General features: G+C 50.7%; 1 pseudogene; it reads left to right on the top strand.

Annotated features, from left to right (window-relative positions):
• The first annotated feature begins 18,555 nt into the window (after window positions 1–18,555).
• LOC103012493 (cleavage stimulation factor subunit 1-like) lies at window positions 18,556–19,932 on the top strand (annotated as a pseudogene).
• Window positions 19,933–21,676: the final 1,744 nt, after the last annotated feature.

Below are 21,676 nucleotides of genomic sequence, written 5' to 3'. Positions count from 1 at the left end.
AGCCCTGGGTCCAACCCCTAGACCCAGAGACAGTGACGGATGTAGGAGGGTGTGAGGGCCAAGACCCAGAGGTTCGTCCCTCTGTCTCAAGGTAGGACTGTACCTAGTTGCTTCTGAATGAAGCAGCTTTCTCCCCTCCCTTTCATAGGGAGTCCCGGGAGAGTGAATTTCACAGCTTCCCTCTCCTCTCAGGAAGGCTCTCACAGTCGCTGTGTCCAAGGAGTCCTGGCCTCTGAGCTCTATCTAGGCTGTGAGCTTACTGGGTAAAATAGTTCAGACTCTTCAGAGGAAAGCCTGGGCCCAAGGTTAGTCAGAACATCTCCCTGGGGTCCATCTTTCACAAAAATCATACCCTTTCACCTTCTGATGACTAAGGGTGCCTTTCTATAGCAATCACCTCGTGCAGCATCAAAAGACTGCATTGTCTCTGCAGCTGTTGAGTGCTGTCTTCCAACTGTTACTGAATACACAGACCTAGGCTCCTAGGCTTCCCCCTTCTGCCCAATGCCCCACATGCCCAAGCCCCAGGCCTCAACACTGAGGACCACCCCCAAGCTCAGTCTCCTCATTTCCCTCCAGTAACCCATCAGCGTTTCCCTCTCCACTTTTGAAACCAAAAATCCCCCCAAGGCAGCGAGGTTTTCCTTGGGAACTATAAGACACTGAACACATGGGGACTCCTCTGGCCATTGGGAGTCAGCGAGCCTGGAACTGCCCAGATTTCTAACCCGGGACTCAGTCCTTGAAGATGTCTTCTTCCTGCGCCAGGTAAACTCAGTAATTATAATTATATAGCTAAGGTTCGCTGAGCACTTACTTTGTGCCAGGCCGTGTTTGAAGTATTTTGCAAGCAGCCTCTAATTTAATGTTTTGCAACAAACCTGTGAGGAAGGAACTATTTTCTTCCTATTTTATATTTAAGAAAACAACATTAATAACTTGCCCAGAGACAGACAGCTAGTAAGTGGCAGGGCTTGGCTTCAAAACCCCGAGCAGTTAACTGCACGTGCTCTTAACCATTCTGCTCAGCTAGTGGGAAGAGATGCACCCCTCCAGTGAAAGCTGTTTCTACCGGACCATCCTCTATTCTTCAAGGCTCAGCTCAAAAGCGCCCCATCTATGAAGTCTGTGTTCTGAGTTTTTCTCCCCTGTGGCACTTTATTCGTACCATCGTTGGGCTTTTGCCAAACTATGATAAATGGTGGCACCTGAGTCCGTCCCACCTACGCCCGCACCTCTGCCCTTGCTTTAGAGGGAGGATGTCACCTTATATCCATTGCCGCCTCCCCATCTCCTAGAAGAGCCTCCACTAATGTTCACTGATTAAAACAATGATGAACACTAAGGTGGTGGCGTCTGTCTGAAGAAATTCTGGGGACCAGGGCGAGAAGCACACTTAGTTGGGTTCTTGGAGGGTAAAGAATGAGTGAAAGTGGTAATCCTAGAGTTTTAGAAGTTTATGATATAACTGGGAAATCCTCTGTGCACCCTTAACATATGGCTTTATGAAGAGACACATCAGCAAGGGCAAAAAATGCATATCTATGGACTTCCCTGGTGGTCCAGTGGTTAAGACTCCGCGCTCCCAATGCAGGGGGCCTGGGTTCAATCCCTGGTCAGGGAACTAGATCCCGCATGCATGCCGCAACTAAAGATCCCGCCCGCAGCAACAAAGATCCCACATGCCACAACGAATATCCTGCATGCCGCAACTAAGACCCGGGGCAGCCAAATAAATAAATAAATATATATATATATTTTTAATGCATATCTAGCTATCGATTCTGGACATAGATGAACTTAAAACATTTTTTGGAATAGGTAACAATTCACATGATTCAAAAAGTCTAAATGGAATATAGTGACTACTCCCCTCACCCAGTCCCCCAGCCACTCATACTCCTCCCCACAGACCACCAATGCTATTCCTTTCTTTTGTATTTTTCCAGAGATATTTTATGCAAGAAAAAAAAACATGTTTCTGCTGTAATATATATTACATATATGTGTATGTGCATTAAGTATATATTAGCTATACAAATATATTAGCTATATATATGTCATAGTTAAATTATGTAATACACGCCTAACATGTATTATATATGTTTTTTATGGATTGACTTTGCCTGGGATATTCAATAATATAGCAGGCCATAAATTAAAATCCAACATTTGCTAAGCCCACTATGTGATAGGAACTGGACCTCAAGATGAACATAACAGAAACCTTGAATCCTGCTCAAAAAGAGCTCCCACTTGGCCTAGGGTTGAGATGCATCCTATTTCACTTAATCCAGCCTGCACCCAGAGACAGGCTGGGGTGGGGAGTGAGGGATAGGGAGGTAAAGGGAGCAGGTGGGGTGGACTTAAGTTTTAAAAGAGAATTCATCACATTTCTCTACTTTCTGTCCCTGGAAACTAACCATAAAGTGAGTCATTGTGAAGCAGATCACGTTTTCTCCATAAAAATAATGCTGCAGTTGGAGGTTACGTTCTGAAATAAAGACTTGGCCTCAAAAGACACAGATATGGGGCTTCCCTGGTGGCGCAGTGGTTGAGAATCTGCCTGCTAATGCAGGAGACACGGGTTCGAGCCCTGGTCTGGGAAGATCCCACATGCCACGGAGCAGCTGGGCCCGTGAGCCACAGCTGCTGAGCCTGCGTGTCTGGAGCCTGTGCCCCGCAACGGGAGGGGCCGCGATAGTGAAAGGCCCGCGCACCGCGATGAAGAGCGGTCCCCGCACCGCGATGAAGAGCGGTCGCGCCGCGATGAAGAGTGGCCCCCACTTGCCGCAACTAGAGAAAGCCCTCGCACAAACCGAAGACCCAGCACAGCCAAAAATAAATAAATAAATAAATAAAAAAAAAAAAAAAAAAAAAAAAAGACAGATATGACTGGAGACGTCATAAGAGCAAAGAACCATAAACCTTTATAATCACTTAAAACAATAACATTATGCTCCAAAGCGTTTTACAAATGTACATAAATGTACCGATCGTATCGATTACACAAAGGGCCCCAGTGAACCATGAAATGTACAGGCAGCACAGAAAAAACACAGCATTGCCACCTCATAAGTTTTCCCTAGGACATATATTGTGTATGATAAGCACTAATTAAAAGATTAACAATATTTCTTTCTGCCCCTCATAGAATTTTTTTAAAAAGGCTTTTTGAGAATAATTTGAAGATATTCTGAGATAATCATTTGGAGGCATTTTTTTGATTTAATAATATAATAAATTTTGAGATGACTTTTAGGCATCCAGAGCTCGTTGAACACTCATCCAAGAAAGTTTGAACCATTGCCTAATGCTCCCAATACATTTTCTTTGATGGGGACAGAGATGTTCAAAATCACTCCCTTGACCTTAACCTTGCCTTTAAAATGGCAGCAGCTCATTCAGACAGCAAAAATTTTTGAGCCACAAACTTTGTGCTAGATACTGAGGATTAAAAAGAAAAAGGGATAAGACATGACGTCTACCTGGAAGAACTCATAATGGACTGGCCAGCTATTATTAACATTAGCAGCTACCTTTTTGAAGGTTTATTATGTGCCATGGCAAGCCTTAGATACCCATTAGCTCATTTAATCTTCGTGTTAGAAGGAAGATACTTTTCTTTTTTTTTTAATAAATTTATTTATTTTATTTATTTATTTTTGGCTGCATTGGGTCTTTGCTGCTGCGCGCGGGCTTTCTCTAGTTGCGGCGAGCGGGGGCTACTCTTTATTGCAGTGCACGGGCTTCTCATTTCAGTGGCTTCTCTTGTTGCGGAGCACGGGCTCTAGGCGCGTGGACTTCAGTAGTTGTGGCACACGGGCTCAGTAGTTGTGGCACACGGGCTCAGTAGTTGTGGCACACGGGCTCAGTTGCTCCGTGGCATGTGGGATCTTCCCAGACCAGGGCTCGAACCCGTGTGCCCTGCTTTGGTAGGTGGATTCTTAACCACTGCGCCACCAGGGAAGCCCCAGAAGATCCTTTTTTAATGTGTTTTAGAGAGGAGGAAACAGTTTAAACTTAACCCAGGTGCTATAGGTTGAATTGTGTTCTCCAAAAAGATATGTTGAAGTCCTAATCCCCAGTATCTGAGAATGCAACCTTATTTGGAAATAGGGTCGTTGCAGATGTAGGTAAGTTAAAATGAGTTCACACTGGAATAGGTGGGCCCTTAATCCCATATGGCTGGTATACTTTTAAGAAGAGGAGAGAGAGAGGAGAGCACCAGGTGAAGATAGACACACAGGGAGAAGCCTGCAGGTGAAGACGGAGGCAGAGATTGGAGTCATGTGTCTACCAGCCAAGGAAGGCCAAGGCCACCAGCCATCACCAGAAGCTACTTGAGAGGCATGGACAGGTTTTCCCTAGAGTCCCCAGAAAGAATCAGCTTTGCCAACACCCTGATTTCAGACTTCCGGCCTCCAGAACTGTGAGACAAGAAATAAAAATAAGCCACCCAGTTTGTGGTCCTCTGCTAGAGCAGCCCTAGGAAATGAATACCCCACATCACACAGCTGGTGCGGTGGAACCTGGCTGGGTCTGCCTCCTGAGCCCACTCTCTCAGCATCCGGCAGAGGGGACAAAGCTCCTCGGAGGACAGGGAAGAGCGGTCACCTCGGCCTGCAGGCGGGAGTCTGGGAAAGCTTCTCAGAGGAAGGAAATTTTGAGCGGGATCTCATCGGTTGAGGAGGAGTTTTCCAGGGCCTGAAGGGTGGGGTGGAAGGGCGTGCTGGGCAGAAGGATCCGCAGGTGAGAGGTGAGAAGTGGCTGCACGTGAGGGAGTGGGGGTGATGACGGAAGGTTTGTGTTGCTGGTAGAGGTGGTGGCAGCTTTTGCTCTAAAAAGGAAGGATTCCTTGTAAAGTGAGGACTGAGTCCCCATTTCTTTCCTTCCACCTCTCCTACCTCCTTCGTGTAGTGGAGGCAGAGGTGCATTCCCAGTGCCTGCTCCAGCCCCACTGGCCTTCTTTCCCGGCCTTGCTCTTCTGCCCTGGGAGCTCTGCCCTCACCATCTCCATGGCTGACCCCTCTGGTCCCCAGGTCTCCACCCTGAAGATAGTCAGAGGCACCACCCTCTGCCCCCTGGAGTTCCCTCATTGGGCAGCTCGGTTTTCTTCAACCATCTCATTATCATTTGTATGCTCTGTGTTTTCTACCTCCCCACCCCCCCAGCCCAACTTAAACTTAAGCTCTGTGTGAGCAGAGACCCCATCTGGCCTGTCCCCAGAATAAAGGGCTGGGTCTGGGACTTAGGAATGGCTTCTATAAAGATTTGTCAAATGAACATAGGAAGAACTTTCTAGCAGTGAAAGCAATTTAAAAGATCATATGGATGGCCCCAGGAGGACCTATCTATCACAGTAGGGATTCAACAGAGGCACTACAGGTGGGTCTGCAGGCATGGAAGGCAGTTAGACTAAAGCCCTAGAGACTCTGAGCCTGGCTTTGCCGGTAGTCAGACTGCGTCTCCACTAGGACCCAGGTCTAATAAAGAGAGGCCTTTACCTGCGTGAGAGTCCAGGAGCCTCCTGGCAGGAAACTGGTCCTAAGGAAGGATAGAATCATGCACATCTCTCAGGTTCTAGAACAACAGGCCAAGGCCAGAGAGAAGTTTCAATTCTGAGGCCAGCAAATATCTGTTTCCAAGGCTGTGCTGTGGCCCAGCTCCCATACAGAGGGGGCTGAATCACAAAGAAAATAAAGGCAAAAAGAGACACTAGGCAGCGAGAGAGCAGGAAGCATCAGTGGGCCAGGCTGCGATGGCCAGAGGCTCCATCGGGGCAGAGAACAGCACGGTCGGCGGCAGCATCAACAGCGTGGAGTAGCGGCCATCCCGGCAGGAACCTGGAGGGCCACCGTGTAGCCTGGGAAGTTAAGCCGGTGTGGGCGTGACCTGCCCGGAACATGAGGGCCCTCTCCTAACTAGCACAAAGGTGCCATCTGGGCCGGCACCAGGGCAGGTGGTAAGGACGTCGGGCGGCCAGACTGGAGAGCTGTGTTCTTACGTGGCAGGCTCCCTAGTTATAGACTGGGACTCCAGGAGGGTGGGTCCTGGGAGCAGGGAGCCAGGAAAATACTGGCCCGTTTATAGTCTCTGTGGCCCATTTTTACCCCTGGACTCGTTGTGTCTGAGAAAACAGAGTAGCGGATGTTCCTTAGATTATTAAATTATCCTGCGTTCACCTTCAGTGTCGCAGGAACTTCCTGACACTTCCTTGCTGTGCTGTCAGGACACTTCACACTTCAGTAGTGAGCCAGAAAGAAAGTCTATAGAACTAGAGTTGGGAGGGATTTCTCACTGACTTGGTAAGATGGACAGCTTGCCTGTGCCTTCCGGTTCCCCGGGGGGAGGAGAAGAGGCTGGTTGAGTGAGTGTCTACCTGCCAGGAACCGTGTTCTATTTGGAGACGTAAGGCACAAAGAACACACACACACACACACACATACACACACACACACACACACACACACACCCAAGACTGAACGAATGCATCAGAGTTCAGACGGCTGCCTTCACTTGCATTGATGGGGTTGGGGGTGGTCATGCGGGCAAAGGGAGGTCTTTTAGCTGGTGACTAAGCTCAGGGCACAAGAATCCTAATCTTCTTGTTTAGAGAGAGATATGACATTAAAGGGCACTTCTGGAGAAAATGATTATAGAGTGTCCGCTCCTTCTGTGACAGGCACGGTGTTAGATGTAGACGCTTCATATAAATGAAGTCACTTAATTCCTACATCAGATAAGGACCCTGATGCCTAAAGAGGTGGCCTGCACTGTTCCGTAGCTAGCAGGACCAAAGCAGGGGCAGTAAGGGGTACAGTAGACAGACCCACAGGGACACGTGTCATGGGTACCATTTTTTTTTTTTTTCATCATTGAATCCTCAGGGCCTACCTCAGAGCCCAGAGCATGGTAGATGTTCAATAAGTATCTGTGGAATGAATGAAAACAAGACAACCCGCCAGAATATTATGGTTTGTGTTGTAAGAGCATCTCCACGTGCTCAGCTCACCTCGATCCTCACGTATACCTTGTGAGGAGGGCCGGGAGCAGGTATTCTCGCTGCTGCTGTTGCATCGGTAGGGGTGGTGGTGTTATTGTTACCATTCTCCTTTGGCAGAGGACAGAACTGACAGGGAGATCAGAGAGTTTAATTTTCCCTGTGAAGGGAAGTGTTCAAGGTCCTGCCCATGTCTTCTGATCTTCTGATCCCAAAGCCCGGGTTCTTCCCAGCGTACCCTGAGGGCAAAGAAATGTGCTGAATCCACCAGAAACTGCCTTATTCTAGTGGGGAAGCTCTTGTCTTCTTTGGGACATGTGCTCACCCCCTCCCGCCTCCTCCTCACCTCCCTCTCTACTCAAAGATAACTGTCTTCCCCCCTTGGAAGAAGGTGACCCCCAACGCCAACTCTCACCATCCCTGTAGCCCTTCCACTAGAAAGTTTGGATACACTGGGAAAAGCCCTGGGCTTCCAAATTAATCCTGCAAAATCACTCAGCTGCAGCTGGTCTCAGTTAATCTGCCACATGCAGGCGATACCACCTCAGGACTGGAGGGCTGACTAAGTGAAATATAGTATGGAAAAGTGCTCTGTACATTTTGAAGTCTATGCAAATGTTAATTATTATCATTTTTAGAGCTCTGCCTCCCTAGAGGTTCTCTGCGTGGCCTCTAGAAATGTCCAGATTTTCCAAATCTCACTCTGAGGAGGGGCAAAATCTAATTAGTGCCTCATGCCTTTCCTTCTGGGGGAGTGATGGGATGGGGTCCACGTAAGAGGAAGAAGGAGGCCATGAGGAAGAGAGGGGACACTCTGTTTTGTAGGAAGCAGGAGGAGTAGGATTTTGTCAAACAAACATGCAGGCCAGGCCAGGCCAGTTTGCCCCCCACACCTTAGCTCAGAAATAAACTTGGATGAGGCAGACTTTTATTCTAGGTGAATTTTGAGTAGAAGGGGAGGTTATCTGGTTCAACAAGAATTTATTGAACTTCTGCTATGTTCCCTGAAGGCACCATAGGAATACACAGAAAGGCACAGAAGTACCTCACTGTTCCAGGTTTCACCTTTCTGATAACATCATCCCTCTGGAATAGTCAAGGAAGGAAAAAAAATTCACTGATTATCAGAAATATGTCATAAAGTACACATATGCATTTGCATATTTACTCTGAGCCTCTTAATTCTTCATTTACACATAGCTCTAGCAGATTAAGAAGTCATGAACTTGAAAGGGAAAGAGTTGCTGCTACTGGTGGGTCTGTAAACAGTGGTCTAAAATTAGCCTTCAGGCTACCTTTTTTTTTTTTTTTGGCCACCCCGTGCAGGATGTCGGATCTTAGTTCCCCGACCAGGGATCGAACCCATGCCCCCTGCAGTGGAAGCGTGGAGTCTTAACCACTGGACCGCCAGGGAAGTCCCCTCCTTTTTTTTTTTCAAACAAGGTAGACCAGAAAGAAATCTACCAAAAATGGTGACGAGAACTCAAAGTCAGCTCTGATTTCCTGTGTGGGATAAACGGCCTTATGTACCTCAGTAACTTTTGTACTGACATCACTGTATGACCACATGGTACAAAACAAGTGGAACCACAGAACACGAGAATTAAGACGAACACTCGGTGTCATCAGGCCAGCCTCCGAGAGCCAGAGAGGTGAAGGAACTTGCTTAAGGTTGCACAGCTAGCCAGGCAGGCACCCAGCTCTCCTGGTCCTACCTGGCCCGGGGTCCTTTCTACTGCTCACACAGGGTTCCTAACCAAGACCCCGAGTTCCCAAGAAAAACGCAAATTCCGTTCCAAGTCTTCTGAAGCACCAGGAGTGCGTGATTCCTTTTAGAAAGAGTTCCATCTTAAACGATGACCATGAAGAAAAGGTCGGGAGCTTACGGAGGTCCCCTGGGGAACCGATGCCCACAGACACACTGCCAGCTGTCTGGAGAAGAGTCTAATCCCCATGAAGCTGACAGGAAAGGTTTCCCTGTGGGGAGAAGGAAGGGTCCCTTCCTTCTAGGAGCCCACACTGACTTGGAGGGTCGGGCCGGGCAGAACTGACTCACGATCAGCGAAGGCAGCCCAGGCAGGAGAGACAGAGTGTGGTGCCGACAGGCGGGCTAATGGACGGGCAGACTCCTGATGCCCCGAAACGGATCCCCTGGGATCCTCCTGATCCCAGCAGAGCCTGTGCAGCGTCTCCTCAGGCAGATAAATGCCAGCCAGGCTTATTACCGGGAGTGTACGGCCACGTTATTTTAACTCGACGATCCTGCCCCTGTTGGTGGGCATGCTGCCAGTCTGCATTCCCACATCCTGCTGCCGACTCGGGGCCCACCCGTTTCTATATCGAGAAGCTCCTCTCCATAAATAAAGAACAGGAGTCAGGCACAAAAGAAAGGCCGTTTCAAGCGCCGGGAAGGCTGTCACACGGGCCAACAAAGGGCAGGAAATGCTGGGCGGTGGCCCCGTGTCCGTCCCCAGGCCCAGCTCACCTGGCTGGGCCGTAGGGCCTTTGTGCGAAAAATGTCAGGCCCAAGTCCCGAACTTCCTGCCATTTGTCAGGCTGTGCCGTGACCTGGAGTTCACCGAAATGCTTGCTGCTCCCAACAATACACACATGCATCCTTTGGAAAAATTCTCTCTCTCTCCCCTCGAGGCCGCAGTGGCTTTTTATGGAAGTGGCTGGGGTGGGAGTGGGAGGGTCCCGGGCTGAGAAATGGAAAGTTTCGGTTGTATTTCTCTCTTGAAGAAGCCCAGCTCGGACAGGGCAGGGAGAGGTCAGGATCCCAGGCCTGCGAGGCCAGAGGCTCTGGGGCCTCACCCCAGCACTGCTCCTGACCAGCTTGGAACCATGAGGCCATTGGGTGGGTGACTGTTTCTGTGACCTATTTGTTTTTTCTCCTATCCAGCACCCCAGGTGCTCCCATCCCACCTGCCTCCCCTGAGGTTCCAGGATTTTACTGCCCAAGAATGGGATGCAGTCAGTGTCAACAATACCTGGCTGCCTAGAGAGGAGCAAAAATTCAGGCACTGTGTCTGAGACAGAGCTGAGGGCGTGGGGTCACCACTGCCCGGCCAGCCATGTCCCTGGCTCCCAGGCTGGATCTTGTGAGAGGAGACTCACGGAGGCTTCTCCAGGCAACAACCAAGCAAAGACATCAACCCCTCACTCCACTCACTTGAGCTGTGCTCACCTGGCGAGGGGCTGTAGACAAGGGGCTCCCAAACACTGGAACGGACATTGATAAAGTAGTCACCCGTCCCCTGTGAACTGAAGAAAAAGAAACAATGAATTTTTCAGCTTGCTAAATTTCTTCCTTTGAAAGGACTGTCCTTTTATTCTGAGATTATTTCTGAAATGAAGAAGAAAAATGCGGTGAATTTTTCCATACTGCTAGGATTGTCCTTTATTCTGGAATGGCATTCTTCCTACTTTCCTAGTGCTACTTTGTGAGTGTTAAAATGTGCTTTTGTTTATGACATCACGGTAATTAAAAGACATTTTTATCTGTTGAAACAAAAAGCTGACAATCCTGTGCTAGCCCTCCAAACAGAAACAAAAAAACCACCACCTGCAGCTTGTAATGTTCCCAAGTCTATGAGCCATGGTCTAGGGCACATGCAAGGAGCAGGAGACTGACTGGGCATTGCCTTCAAGGAGCCTGCGACTTGGTGGAGGGTTACAGGCCTGTAATGGCCATGCCCTGCAAGATCTCAAGGGATTCTGTGCAGAGGTTTGGGGCAGATGTTACTTGTGCTGTTAGAGCTCAGAGGGGAGACCGGTCAGCGAAAGCCTTGTTTGAGGTAAGGGCTCAATTAACATTGGCTGAATAAATGAATGACTGGAAAGCACTGAAGAGGACTTAGCAAAAATGGGACTGGGAGGGTCTTGCCGAGGGGGAGGAGATACGGAAGGGTGTTGCTGGTCAGCAGGTCAGCTCGGGTAGAGGCATGGAGGCCCAAAAGAGCCTGTGTGTGAGGGGGCTGAGAGGGGGCTGGCCTCCTCTCAGGAGCAGAGACAACCCTAACCGGAGTAGTGGGCTGTGATGTTAGGCAAGTGGAGGTGTACCTTGAGCCAGACAAATATGTTTAGATTTGAGGCAGCCATTACTAAGGAGCCATGGAAGGATCTTGAGCAGGGCAGTGCCAGGGTGAAATGTTAATTGAAGACTGTTAGTCTGGCAGCTGCGTGGAGGGGGCTTGGAATCCAGAACCCAGGGGAGCTGTCCGAGGACTCCAGCCTGCGAGGGCAGCGGGCCGGGGCTTGGGCTGTGGTGCTGGTGAGGCGTGCCACCAGGATGGGAAGGGTGCTGGACTGTGCCTGAGATTTTAATCCAGGAGTCTCGGAAAGTTTTGACATGACTGAGTGGATGGAAATGTGGCGGAGATGGGAGGTTTGGAATTAGGCAGAGGATGAGCTTGGCTTTGGGTCTGCCAATTCTGAACAGATGACTGGGGTTACAAGTACAAGGGTCCAGCTGCCCGGGGCTGGGGTGAGAGAACCAGGGAGCCGCAGACCACCCCCTCCCCCCGGGGGGAGGGAGAGGCCACCTGTGCTCTCGTGAGCCCGGGCTGCAGTCGTGGTATCTGATGGGGGTGGAGGTGCCAGCGCTTCCCAGAAGGTCTGCAGTCTGGCCTAGTAGTGTGTGGAATTCAGGCCTGGATGAAGGGCGTTGAAAGCTGCCCGTGACGAGCGGCCACTCTCCCTGGGAGGGGGGCTGTCAGGAGGCCTGCGTGCTCCGGCAGCCAAGATAAGCCCGGGTTATTTCAGGAAGAGAGCCCTAAGAAGATAAAGAGGTCAGTGGCCAGCAGATGGACAGATAACCTGGCTTATCTGAGAGACTGGCGAGAGAGGGCCCTCTGGGGACCGTGTCCTCTGAGACGGGAAGGTGCCAAAGAGCATCAGAGGGAGAACAGGGGGTGGGGCAGGACCAGCGGCTGTAGCTCCAGCTGGGGAGGGGGCCCCTCACGGCCCGGCCCAGTCTCTCCCTGGGCGGCAGACAGAAGTCCCTCTGGCTCAGATGGGAGCTGGAGACCGGAGTTCCCTGAGGTCACCCCAAATTCAGGAGCTCCAGACCTTATTCAGGGTCTGAATGCCCGACAACAGCCCCGGAGACGGCAGGCTTTTTACGTTTTACTCCTTCAGGTTGTTCAAGAGTCAGGTGCCCACCTGCATGTACTGGAGGCACGATGCCCGCGTGGTGTGTCATGTGGGTGCGTGTGATGTGGTGGGTACGTGCACGTGTGGGTGCTGTGTGTGGGCTTGGTGGCTGTGGGTGTGGAGTGTGCGTGACGGGTGGGTGTGATGCATGTGTGTGTGTGTGTCCAGTGCGGGTCCGGGGGTGGTGTGTGCAGTGCACGGGTGTGCTGCAGCGGGTGCTCGAGGTGTGAGTGGAGCCGTCTCCCGGCCCGGCCTCGCCCCCCCATCCTCCTGAAAGCGCAGCTGAGCCTTCACCGACCTGTGCGGGCAGAGGCTTTCAGCTCCGTGGGACGTGGTCCAGACTCCTCAAGATGTCCCTGGAGGCCTTCAGGGTTCAGCTCAAGCCCTTCGGGCCCCCTTGGCCAGCCTGCCCTCCTAGGGACCTCCCGTCTCTTCTGACAGGCGTGGGTTTTCCTGTCTCTGAGTCCCCGTTCAGACAGTTTCCTCTCTGTGGAAGGGCCTGCCCATCCTCTCCACCTCAGAAAGTACGTTCGTCCTTGAAGGATCAGCTCCCAGACACTGAGCAGGACGTATGGCTGGAGCCATCCTCGCCCATGCCCGCTGCCCGCTGCCCTCCACCAGCTTGCACCCCAGAGCTGCCTACCGTGCACAGATGCCCCCTCACAGCTCGTCATGGGAGGAGGCAGGTGCGGTCTGGGCTGCCACCATCGCCCTGAAACGCCCCAAGGACGAGGATGGGGAGCCGGGCCCAGGCTCTGCACGCTCACCCTAGGAGTCCTCTCTGGGCTCCCCCAGAGGCCTGAGCTCCATCCCTCAGGGCCCTCTCTCCCTGGTCTGTACTGCTGCAGGCACATTTTCCTAGGGCTGTCTTTTTTAACATTTTAATTGAGGTGTAATTGACATATAATGTTATATTGGTTTCAGGTGTCCAAGGTAACAATTCAGATATTTGTATACATTGTGAAATGATCACCACAGTAAGTCTAGTTACCATCCATCACCTTAGCGAGTTAACTTTTAGGATTCACTCTCCTGGCAGCTTTCAAGTATGCGCTAGAGTGTTGCTGACCCCAGTCATTACGCAGTCCTCCACCGCTGTCTTGACAGGACCTCACAACACCCCCATGGTCACACCAGGCCTCGTGCCCCGGTTCTCGACTTTCCTGAGGGCAGCGCCATGCTCCCTGCACCCGGGCTTCAAAACCGGGCCTCCTCCAGCTGCCCTGCCCCCAGGCACCGACCTCGTTCATTCTGCTCCTTCCCCCTCCCTCCCCTCTGCAGGTTTTTTTTTTTTTGCCTCCAGATTAGACTGCAGTAGCAGCAGCAAATACTGACAAAGCATAGTATAGACTTAGAGTCAGAAGGGGGATCAATCCAGCCCCTCCCGCCCCTTCGCCCTGCAGGGGAGAACACTGAAGAGAGTGGTCAGCGTGGCACCCCACAGACCTGGGTGAGATCTCCTTTGGGCTGGATTCCCAGCAGCCCGAGCCCAGGGCCTGCCTGCCTGCACTGCCACACTGCTCTCCAGAAGGACGGCACCACTCGAATTCCCAGCTTGTGCGTCTCTGTTACCCACCACTGCATGCTTCACGTGCTTCTGAACTTTGGGGGTTTCCTCTTCTGTATAGTTTGTCCACACTTTTGCCTGTTTCCTGGTGGGACTGCAGCCCCCTCCTCACTGATTTCTAGAAGTCCTTTGTATATTGTTGATATCAGAGGATACCTAGAATTAGAATAAAATCTATGTCCGTTTTAGACCTCCTCCCATTCTGTCCTCTGTCTACTAATTTTGCTCCTGGTATCCTTCAATGGCAATGAATCCTTCATTTTGATGTCGTCAAGATCAAAACCAATCTTTTAAATTCTGGTGTGTGCTTTTGAAGTTTTAAGATGTCCTTTCCTGTTTCTAAGTCACAAAAACATTTTCCTAGGTTTTCTTGTACTAACCTTATACTTATCTTTATCTAGCATTTTCCTAAGTGCCAGGCACTCTGCAAAGTGCTTTGCAGACACTATCTTAATAGGTGGAGACTCTTTTAGGTACTTTGCATGTATTACTTCCTTGGATCCTCACAACAACCCTAGGAGGTCAGCACTATTATTACCATCCTCATGTTACATTTGAGGAGACTGAGGTACTGAGAGGTTAAGTAACACACAAGTTGAAGAACCTGAGAGCCTAGCTCCAGAGACTGTGTCCTCAACCTCTACGCTAACCCATCTCTCTAATGTGACCTTCACAGCAACCCCTAGTGTGGTAGTTAATTTTATGTACCAAAGTGACTGGGCTGAGGCATGCTCAGAGAGCTAGTAAAACTGTATTTCTGTGTGTGTCTGTGAGGATGTCTCTGGAAGAGAGTGGCAGGTTAGTATTTGAGTCAGTAGACTCAGTAAAAGAAAATGCCTTCACCAGTGTGTGTGGAGATCACCCAATCCATCTGAGGGCCTGGAGAGAGCAAAAAGGTGGCAGATTTGCTGTCTCTGCTCGAGCTGAGACATCAGTCTTCTCCTGCCCTTGGACACAGGACACGGGTGCTCCCACTTCTCAGGCTTTCAGACTAAGACCAAGACTTGGGCCATCTGCACCCGCCCACCCCCATTCTCAGACCTTCGGCCTCAGGCTAAATTACCCACCAGCTTTCCTGGTTCTGCAGTTTGCAGACAGAAGATCATGGGGCTTCTCGACCTCCATCATGGCATGAGCCAATTCCTAGAATAAATCTCCTCTTCCGTATACATTATATATCCTATTGGTTCCATTTCTCTGGACATCCTGACTAATACACTGAGAGAAGATGAGCAGGGGCCACGCCTGGGGAAAGGGGAGCACCTGCCCCAGCTCACAGCCCCAAGCTGTGCCCTGAGCCACTGCACTGTTGTCTTAACCTCAGTCCCTCTGGGAAAGCCTGAGACCTGGATCTGGGTGGTGCATTTTGGGAAGTGATCCCAGAGCACAGGAGGGGGGTATTGAGAGGAGTGAATGGGGAAGGAGGACAGGCCAATCCAAGGATGAGTTTTCAGGCTGGTCGCTGCTGTGGCAGCCGGGGCCCCGTCCTCCTGGGAGCCTCTGAGAAGCACACAGAATGGGTCTCCGAATTATCCCCAGGAACAAGAGGCCAGCACTTATCAAGCAGCTCCCCTCCCCCATTGTGGCAAAGCTTATCTTATCACCTGTGTGAGTGTCCGGAGGGCCTGCCCTGGTCACAGAGGAGCCCTGGGGCAGAATGGTCACAGGTGCCTCTGACAGGTGCTGTCAGATGCCACCTGGGCAAGGCTGGTGCTGCAGCCAAGGTTGGGTCTGGGCGGAGAGCACGTGAGGTCAAGGTGCTGCCCGGAGTCGTTACTATTGGCACTTCGCTCCTAGTTTCTCTCCCTGCAGGCCTGTCTCACTTCTTCTCCAAGCAGACAGCTGGCCTCTGGTAGGTGGGTGCAACCTCGGCTCAGTAGTCTTTATTTCCTCCACGATGCCCAGTGTGCTGCTATAACAACCCCGCCTTTTCTGCTCCTGGCACCAGGGGTGGTCTCTACGTGTGCCGATGCCTTTAATCCGAGTGGGAGCCCTGTGCTAACGCTTTACGCGTGATGACATCGAGGCTAAGGGGTTTAGGGACCAGCGCAACAGAGCTAAGGTCAGAATCCAGGCTGGCGCTGTACAGGGGCCCAGAGCCTCCTCAGGGCTGGCTGAAGGGGGAGCCCCAGCTGCTTCTGTCTGGACCACGGAGACCAGCGGGAAGCAGGAGGGAGGCGTCCTTTACTCAGAGGAAACAGCTAGAAGCTGAACAAAGGCCCAGAGGCAGGAGAGCCTGGGCTTGTATAAGGAAGAGCAGTTTGGCTAAGTGTCGAAAATTTGTGGGTGGCACTCCTAAAAGAGTTGCCGTTTGGAGAGGGATGAGGGGAGGACGTGGCAGCAGGGGTGATTTTTTTTTCTACAACTAGTTGGCAGTGGGTGGGGGAGCTTGTGTTGGACTTTTAAAACCCCTGTCACACTGCAGTCTCCTTGAGGGCAGGAACCCCTGCTTCTCCTTCTTTGTGTGACAGAGAAGCAGAGAGACGCCTCCCCCCACCCCCTGCCCGCTCCCGGCCGTGTGCATGGGTGTGTGTGTGCCCTTCATCATGGACGTGGTGGGTGGAAAGATAAGCCGGGGTGGTGGCCACTCCTGGCTGGCCCTTTCAGCATATCCCCTGGTTACACTCTCTCTCCTACCCTAACCCACCCACCAGACTACCCTCACCCCACAGCTCAAGGGGCAGCTCCACCCACTTGCCATCACTTCCATTATTGGTTTTCAGCAAAGAGCCTAACAGTCCTTGGGGACTCCTCTATGGCATCACGTAGGATCGGAAGGGTTGTTCTCTCTGTAGATTCCTACCAGCTGCCACCCTCCCCGGGCTCTCACAATTCAACGGCACCAGGAATGGAAGAGAGGAGAGAGCCCCTGACCTCCGGCCTGGTTGGCCCTTGGCCTTTGGCGTTGGAGGTATGATTTGTCCTTGGTCTCCCTCCTGCGTGTCCCTCCTGTGACTTCAGCAAATTCTCTGTCCCCACAAGCAACTGCCTTATGGCCCACCTCCTTCAGCCGGCCCTGGTCCCAGGCTCCTGGCTCTCACCCCTCCCCTCCAACCCCACCTCCAACAGGTAGCCACGGCTAACAGCGGTATGTATTTGTGATATATATTCAAAACCAGAAGCATACGATGTATATCCCTGTGCAGATTGCTCCCTCACCTCAATAATATCACGGCCACCTTTCCGTGGACCGTGTATGGACCCGACTCATTCTTTTAAATGTCAGTACGTGCACGTGATGTAATATTTTGAACAAGTTCTCTTCCCATTATTTATTGAGAAACTGTCACGGGCAAGGCTATATTCTGGGGACCAGAATGTACATTCTAGGAAAGGAGACAGGAGGTATAAAAGTAATTAAATAAATAAGCAGCAGCATTATGGATGATGTTAAGTGTTGTGAGGAAAATAAAACTGGGGGGGTTTGAGAAAGGAGGTGACATTTGACAACTCAGATAGATACAAACTTCAGGATAACAAGGAAGATGCATACTTGGGCCGCGTCCAGTGTGGGGCTGGGACACACCCTGCTGATGGCACCTTTGAGCCCATGGGATGGAGATGGTGGAGATGGTGATGGGTGAGCCCCGTGGCGCTAGTCTTCCCTCTCATTCAGTGTCCTCAGGGGCGGTGGCAGCTGTCCAGGCCCAGGGACAGATGCGGAGGCCCACATCCCCGGTGGCTGAGCCCTTTTTCACAGGCCCGCCAGGCAGAGCTGTAGTACCGCCTCACTCCTGTGACCTCTTCACGTAACAAATGGACTTTCCTCTTTGAAAAACTGAATAAAATGCCTAGCCTGCCTCTGCTTTCACAAGACACTGTATGTGAAAGGGCTCGAAGGAAGGAAAGTTTCAGAAAAAAAAAAAAAAAGAGAGAGGAAATTCTCTCTGTTTTCTAGGTCTGCTGTAACAAAGTATCACAAACTGGGTGGCTTAAAACAGTAGAAATTTCGTGTCTCACAGTTCTGGAGGCCTGAAGTCTGAAATCAAGGTGTTAGTAGGTTGGTTCCTCCTTAGGGGCTCAGAGGAAGAATCTGTTCCTCTAGTCACTGGATTAGGGCAAGCCTAATGCCCTCATCTTAACTTGATCTCATCTGCAAAGACCCTATTTCCAAATAAGGTCATAGGCACAGGTACTGGGGGTTAGGACTTGAATATATCCTTTTCGGGGGACACAATTCAACCCCTCACAGTATCTAATGTCATCTTCATCATTAGCATCATCGTTGTCATTATCATCACGAAAAAATCAGTGTTAAAAAACAAACACCAGGGGCTTCCCTGGTGGCGCAGCGGTTGAGAATCTGCCTGCCAATGCAGGGGACACGGGTTCGAGCCCTGGTCCGGGAGGATCCCACATGCCACGGAGCAACTGGGCCCGTGAGCCACAATTACTGAGCCTGCGCGTCTGGAGCCTGTGCTCCGCAACAAGAGAGGCCGCGATAGTGACAGGCCCGCGCGCCGCGATGAAGAATGGCCCCCGCTTGCCGCAACGGGAGGAAGCCCTCGCACAGAAACGAAGACCCAACACAGCCATATGTAAATAAATGAATAAAAATAAAATTAAAAACAAAACAAAACAAAACAAAAAAACACCAGGGCTTGGGTCACGCCCCAGCGGAGACGGTGCGCAGGCGCACTTGCTCCGTAAGGCCCCGGAAGTGGTGGAGTCCACCTGCCGCCACACCTGCGGTGCTCTCCGGATCTGACATTTGTCCGTGAGGCAGCAGTTCCTTGGCGTCCGTGTTGTCGCGTAGGAGATAAAGTCGGAGGAGGTGAACGAATCTCTAGAACGCGCCCCTGGCAGGGAAATTATCTTCCTCTTCTCCCCGATGCACAGAACCGAAGTGGGCTTGAAGGATCGCCAGCAGCTCTACAAGCTGATCGTTAGCAGCTGCTCTATGACGGCTACATCAACATTGCTAATGGCCTCATCAATGAAATCAAGCCTCAGTCTGTCTGTGCACCCTCGGAACAGCTCCTGCATTCATCAAACTAGAAATGAAACAACTGTGTGCATGGAGAAAGGTCCAGAAGAATTCATACCACCATGTTAACAGTATCTCTAGGTGATATAATACAAGGAATGGAAAACGATGATACTGCAGTTCACTATGCAATTGGTCCGTCAGATACAGTTGCCCCTGGCACAGGAATTGACCTGGAGTTTGATGCAGATGTCCAGACTATGTCCCCAGAGGCTTCAGAGTACGAAACATGCTATGTCACGTCCCATAAAGGACCATGTCGTGTAGCTACCTATAATAGAGATGGGCAATTAATAGCTACTGGATCTGCTGATGCTTCCATAAAAATACTTGACACAGAAAGAATGTTGGCCAAAAGTGCCATGCCAGTAGAGGTCATGATGAACGAGACTGCACAGCAGAACATGGAAAACCACCCAGTGATTCCAACTCTTTACGACCACGTGGATGAAGTCACGTGTCTCGCTTTCCACCCAACAGAACAGATCCTCGCCTCTAGTGAAAGTGATTATACTCTTAAATTATTTGATTATTCCAAACCATCTGCAAAAAGAGGCTTCAAATCCATTCAGGAGGCTGAAATGTTATGCTCCATCTCTTTTCATCCTTCTAGAGACTTTATACTTGTTGGGACTCAGCAGCCTACTCTTCGACTTTATGATATCAACATATTTCAGTGCTTTGTCTCTTGCAGTCCTCAAGATCAATATACTGATGCCATATGTTCCGTTAATTACAATCCTAGTGCCAATATGTATGTGACTGGTAGCAAGGACAGCTGCATCAAATTATGGGATGGTGTTTCAAATCGATGCATCACAACTTTTGAGAAAGCACACGATGATGCTGAAGTTTGTTTTGCCATTTTTTCCAAAAATTCAAAATACATTCTGTCAAGTGAAGAAGACTGTAGCTAAACTTTGAGAAATATCAACAGGGCGAACCCTGGTCAGATACACAGGTGCTGGCTTGAGCGGACGGCAGGTGCACCGGACGTAGTCCGTCTTCAACCACACGGAGGACTGCGTGCTGCTGCCTGACTAGAGGACCATCAGCCTCTGCTGCTGGGACTCAAGAATGGCCGAGCGCCGGAACCTGCTCTCCCTGGGCCACAACAACATCGTGCACTGTATCGTGCACTCGCCCACCAACCCCGGCTTTGTGACCTGCAGCAACGACTTTGGGGCGCGGTTTTGGTACCAGAGGTCGACCACGGACTAGAGCCATCTGTGTTAAATAGGGTTCTTTTCTCGAGGACTCTGCCCCTCCTTCCCCTTGTGTCCCATCACCAGCTTCAGTACTAAGTCATTGTACCATCTTTGGCAGTTGTGCTGCCACCTCTACGTCCTTCTGGGATTTGTACGAATCTTTTTTTACCTTGATGGAGAATCATAGTGGAAAAAGTTGGAAAGACAGATCTGTGAGGTTGTTCTGCACCCACTGATTATTACATGGTGATTTTCATCGGTTTTTTAAATACAGGACTTGCTATTTCTCTTGATCATTTGAAGAAGGATAGAGTATTAAAGTGCTTTCTAGATCTCAAGTAGATCTGTCATGAAAAAAAAAACACACCAAAATGCATTATCAGCAAACTGGATATGCCTGTTTTTGTGTGGGTGGTAGTCTGCTGTGACATGATAAAGGCAGTGACAGATTTGCAGGAACCTGGGAGAGACAAGACTTAGGTCCCGCTTGGCGCTTCTCAAACAGCAGTGCACACATGAACCACCTGGGGCTTGTAAAAATGCAGACCCCTGTCAGTAGGCCTGGGGCAGCCCTATATTCTGCATTTCTGTCAAACTCCCAGGTGACGCCTCTACCGCTGGTCCGTGGACCACGCCGTGAGTAGCAAGGGTCTGATGGATTGCCACCATACAGGCCTCTGCTCTGCCTAAGGCCCAAGCATTGGTCACCTTTGAAGAACCTCGCCCTCTTTCTCCCATGACCTTCATGATTTCAAGAGCCAGCCTGGAAGGCTTCACACGTGTCACTTCCCGCTTAGGTGGTCCCAGCTGTGATGTCTTTCCCTACCTAACCCGTTCCTCACATGGCATGCTGCCTTTTCTTAGCCTCACATTAGTATTCTAGTGGACGGCCTCACTGACGGTGGAATGCACTGGGGGAGCCCAGAGGAAACTTAGCTGAAAGGAGGCCTGTAAACACCGCAGAGCACAAAACACATTCAGCCAAAAGACCCCCATTCCTGGACCCCATCCAGACTCGTCCCTTTATTATTTTTGTTCTCTTTCCTCTTTTACTAGACCTTGCCTGAAAACAGCCTGGGCGTTGCTAAGGTAACGCTGTAGAGCCTCCCCCCAATACATCATTGTTTAATTCCAGCAGCAGCAGCCCAAGGAATTTGCTATTTGTTTAAGAGATGAAAGCCACAAACTTCCACACATTCTTCTCCAGTTTCACTCCCCTCGAACTGTATGGCCCAGTCAGAGCAGAGCACATTGGGTGGAGTGGACTCATGGGACCCAACAAAATAATGGGTGCTTGAGAATGGTCCTCATCACCCATGAGAGAGAAAGAGAGAGCTGGGATTTCTCTTGACGGGGCACCAGGGGCGATAACTGTCCTCGCTGAGGGTCTGAGATGGGCATGGTGGGAAAGGAAAGCCTCTCAGCTATGTTCCCTCCCAGCCTCAGATCTGGAAATCACACTTCCCTCGGGGCCTCGATTTCACAGACTGTGACTCTAGGAAGGGTACCTGAAATCCCACGAGCAGCACACCTAACCTGTGCAAAAACACATGGGATGTGGTTCAGGGCGCAGAGGTGTTTCAGGAGCACATACGGCCCCATTTAACGAGCTTTATCAGGAAACCACTGTGGCTTGAGGGCCTGTGAGGTAGGTACTGGGGACACAGTGTGCATAGCCCTGGATCTGCAGCTTCTTACCAGCAGAAGCATTGATCCGACTCTGCTCTGCTGCCACTGACCGAATGATTTCTCTCTCG

The sequence above is a fragment of the Balaenoptera acutorostrata genome, chromosome 7 (genome assembly GCF_949987535.1).
Source record: "Balaenoptera acutorostrata chromosome 7, mBalAcu1.1, whole genome shotgun sequence".
NCBI classification, from domain to species: domain Eukaryota; kingdom Metazoa; phylum Chordata; class Mammalia; order Artiodactyla; family Balaenopteridae; genus Balaenoptera; species Balaenoptera acutorostrata.
The sequence above is the reverse complement of the archived record's forward strand: the minus strand, read 5'-3'. Positions and strand labels throughout refer to the sequence as shown.